We start from the raw sequence: 5,000 nt of genomic DNA on the forward strand, positions 1-5,000 counted from the left end.
TCTCTGTGTGTTCTGACTCTCTGTGTGTTCTGACTCTCTCTGTGTGTGTTCTGACTCTCTCTGTGTGTGTTCTGACTCTCTCTCTCTGTGTGTGTTCTGACTCTCTCTGTGTTCTGACTATCTCTCTGTGTGTTTTGACTCTTTCTGTGTGTGTTCTGACTCTCTGTGTGTGTTTTTGTCTCGTTCTCTGTGTGTTTGTGTGTGTATTCTGACTCTGTGTGTATTCTGACTCTGTGTGTGTGTGTTCTGACCCTCTCTCTGTGTGTGTTCTGACTCTGTGTGTGTTCTGAGGCTGTGTGTGTGTGTATGTGTGTGTGTTTGTATGTTCTGACTCTCTCTCTCTCTCTCTCTGTGTGTGTTCTGACTCTCTCTCTGTGTGTGTTCTGACTCTCTCTCTCTGTGTGTTCTGACTCTGTGTGTGTTCTGAGGCTGTGTGTGTATGTGTGTGTGTTTGTGTGTTCTGACTCTCTCTCTCTCTCTCTGTGTTCTGACTATCTCTGTGTGTTCGGACTCTCTCTGTTTGTTTTGTCTCGCTCACTCTGTCTGTGTTCTGACTCTCTCTGTGTGTGTTCTGACTCTCTCTCTCTCTCTCTCTCTGTGTGTTCTGACTCTCTCTCTCTCTGTGTGTTCTGACTCTCTCTCTCTGTGTGTTTGACTCTCTCTGTGTGTGTTCTTTCTCTCTCTGTGTGTGTTTGTCTCGCTCTCTGTGTGTGTGTGTTCTGACTCTCTCTCTGTGTGTGTTCGGACTCTCTCTCTCTGTGTGTGTTCAGACTCTCTCTGTTTGTGTTTTGTCTCGCTCTCTCTGTGTGTGTGTTCGGACTCTCTCTCTGTGTGTGTTCTTTCTCTCTCTGTGTGTGTTTTGTCTCTCTCTGTGTGTGTGTGTTCTGACTCTCTGTGTGTGTTCTGACTCTCTCTCTCTCTGTGTGTGTTCTGACTCTCTCTCTCTGTAGGTGTTCTGACTCTCTCTGTGTGTGTTCTGACTCTCTCTCTCTCTGTGTTCTGACTCTCTCTCTCTCTCTGTGTTCTGACTCTCTCTGTGTGTGTTCTGACTCTCTCTCTCTCTGTGTTCTGACTCTCTCTCTCTCTCTGTGTTCTGACTCTCTCTCTGTGTGTGTTCTGACTCTCTCTCTCTCTGTGTTCTGACTCTCTCTGTGTGTTCTGACTCTCTCTCTCTCTCTGTGTGTTCTGACTCTCTCTCTCTCTCTCTGTGTTCTGACTCTCTCTCTCTCTCTGTGTTCTGACTCTCTCTCTCTCTGTGTTCTCTCTCTCTCTGTGTGTTTCAGCCATGAGAACTCTAGTGGGTACTACCGTACGTCCGTCTACTTCCTGTCTAAGATATTCGCTGACCTCATCCCCAACCGCATTGTTCCTATCCTCATCTTCTCAGCCATCGCCTACTATATGATGGGTATGAACCATACACACAGCCATCACCTACTATATGATGGGTATGAAACACACACACAGCCATCGCCTACTATATGATGGGTATGAACCATACACACAGCCATCACCTACTATATGATGGGTATGAACCACACACACAGCCATCACCTACTATATGATGGGTATGAACCACACACACAGCCATCGCCTACTATATGATGGGTATGAACCACACACACACAGCCATCGCCTACTATATGATGGGTATGAACCATACACACACAGCCATCGCCTACTATATGATGGGTATGAACCATACACACAGCCATCGCCTACTATATGATGGGTATGAACCACACACACAGCCATCGCCTACTATATGATGGGTATGAAACACACACACAGCCATCGCCTACTATATGATGGGTATGAAACACACACACACACAGCCATCGCCTACTATATGATGGGTATGAAACACACACACACACAGCCATCGCCTACTATATGATGGGTATGAACCACACACACACAGCCATCGCCTACTATATGATGGGTATGAACCACACACACAGCCATCGCCTACTATATGATGGGTATGAAAACACACACACACAGCCATCGCCTACTATATGATGGGTATGAACCACACACAGCCATCGCCTACTATATGATGGGTATGAACCATACACACAGCCATCACCTACTATATGATGGGTTGAACCATACACACACAGCCATCGCCTACTATATGATGGGTATGAACCACACACAGCCATCGCCTACTATATGATGGGTATGAAACACACACACAGCCATCGCCTACTATATGATGGGTATGAACCATACACACACAGCCATCACCTACTATATGATGGGTATGAACCACACACACACAGCCATCGCCTACTATATGATGGGTATGAACCATACACACACAGCCATCGCCTACTATATGATGGGTATGAACCATACACACAGCCATCACCTACTATATGATGGGTATGAACCATACACACACAGCCATCACCTACTATATGATGGGTATGAACCACACACACAGCCATCGCCTACTATATGATGGGTATGAACCATACACACAGCCATCACCTACTATATGATGGGTTGAACCATACACACACAGCCATCGCCTACTATATGATGGGTATGAACCATACACACAGCCATCGCCTACTATATGATGGGTATGAACCATACACACAGCCATCACCTACTATATGATGGGTTGAACCATACACACACAGCCATCGCCTACTATATGATGGGTATGAACCACACACACAGCCATCGCCTACTATATGATGGGTATGAACCACACACACAGCCATCACCTACTATATGATGGGTATGAAACACACACACAGCCATCGCCTACTATATGATGGGTATGAACCACACACACACACAGCCATCGCCTACTATATGATGGGTATGAACCATACACACAGCCATCACCTACTATATGATGGGTTGAACCATACACACACAGCCATCGCCTACTATATGATGGGTATGAACCACACACAGCCATCGCCTACTATATGATGGGTATGAAACACACACACAGCCATCGCCTACTATATGATGGGTATGAACCATACACACACAGCCATCACCTACTATATGATGGGTATGAACACACACACACACAGCCATCACCTACTATATGATGGGTATGAACCATACACACACAGCCATCGCCTACTATATGATGGGTATGAACCATACACACAGCCATCACCTACTATATGATGGGTATGAACCATACACACACAGCCATCACCTACTATATGATGGGTATGAACCACACACACAGCCATCGCCTACTATATGATGGGTATGAACCATACACACAGCCATCACCTACTATATGATGGGTTGAACCATACACACACAGCCATCGCCTACTATATGATGGGTATGAACCATACACACAGCCATCACCTACTATATGATGGGTTGAACCATACACACACAGCCATCGCCTACTATATGATGGGTATGAACCACACACACAGCCATCGCCTACTATATGATGGGTATGAACCATACACACAGCCATCGCCTACTATATGATGGGTATGAACCATACACACAGCCATCACCTACTATATGATGGGTATGAACCATACACACAGCCATCACCTACTATATGATGGGTTGAACCACACACACACACACACACAGGTCAGAACACACACACCCAGGCCAGAACAATAAACACACAGGTCAGAACACACACACACACAGGTCAGAACACACACACACACAGTACAGAACACACACACACACACAGTCAGAACACACACACACACTCACAGTACAGAACACACACACACACACACAGTACAGAACACACACACACACACAGTACAGAACACACACACACACACACACAGTACAGAACACACACACACACACACAGTACAGAACACACACACACACACACACACACACAGTACAGAACACACACACACACACACAGAACACACACACACACAGTACAGAACACACACACACACAGTACAGACACACACACACACACACACACACACAGTACAGAACACACACACACACACACACAGTACAGAACACACACACACACAGTACAGAACACACACACACACACACACACACACACACACACAGTACAGAACACACACACACACACACACACTTCCTTCTATGATAAAATGTAAATCTCACTCTCACACCAGGTCAGAAACCTTCACAGCGTTTCACTCTTCACACTGAATCTCTCTGTGTTCTGACTCTCTCAGAACTCTCTCTCTGTGTTCTGACACTCTCTCACTCTCTGTGTTCTGACTCTCTCTCTCTCTCTCTGTGTTCTGAACTCTCTCTCTCTCTCTGTGTTCTGACTCTCTCTCTCTCTCTCTCTGTGTTCTGACTCTCTCTCTCTCTCTGTGTTCACTCTCTCTCTCTGTGTTCTGACTCTCTCTCTCTGTGTTCTGAACTCTCTCTCTCTCTCTCTGTGTTCTGACTCTCTCTCTCTCTCTGTGTTCTGACTCTCTCTCTGTGTGTTCTGACTCTCTCTCTCTCTCTCTCTCTCTCTGTGTTCTGACACTCTCTCTCTCTCTGTGTGTTCTGACTCTCTCTCTCTCTCTCTCTGTGTTCACACACTCTCTCTCTCTCACTGTGAACTCTCACTCTGTGACTCTCTCTCTCTGTGTTCTGACTCTCTCTCTCTCTGTGTGTTCTGACTCTCACTCTCTCTCAGTGTGTTCTGACTCACTCTCTCTCTCTCTGTGTTCTGACTCTCTCTCTCTCTCTCTGTGTTCTGAACACACACACTCACTGTGTTCTGACTCTCTCTCTCAGTTCTGTGTTCACTCTCTCTCTGTGTTCTGACTGACTCTCTCTCTCTCTGTGTTCTGACTCTCTCTCTCAGTTCTGACTCTCACACACTCTCTCTGTGTTCTGACTCTCTCTCACACACAGTGTTCTGACTCTCTCTCTCTCTGTGTTCTGAACACTCTCTCTCTCTCTGTGTTCTGAACACACACTCACACACACTCTGACAGAACACACTCACACACAGTCTGAACACACACTCTCTCTACAGAACACACACA

General features: G+C 46.2%; 1 pseudogene; it reads left to right on the top strand.

Moving 5' to 3' along the window:
- LOC121845898 overlaps nt 1-5,000 on the top strand; it is a 49,206-nt pseudogene that overhangs the window by 22,318 nt on the left and 21,888 nt on the right.

Source organism: Oncorhynchus tshawytscha, unplaced genomic scaffold (assembly GCF_018296145.1).
Source record: "Oncorhynchus tshawytscha isolate Ot180627B unplaced genomic scaffold, Otsh_v2.0 Un_contig_1282_pilon_pilon, whole genome shotgun sequence".
In the NCBI taxonomy this organism is placed as follows: domain Eukaryota; kingdom Metazoa; phylum Chordata; class Actinopteri; order Salmoniformes; family Salmonidae; genus Oncorhynchus; species Oncorhynchus tshawytscha.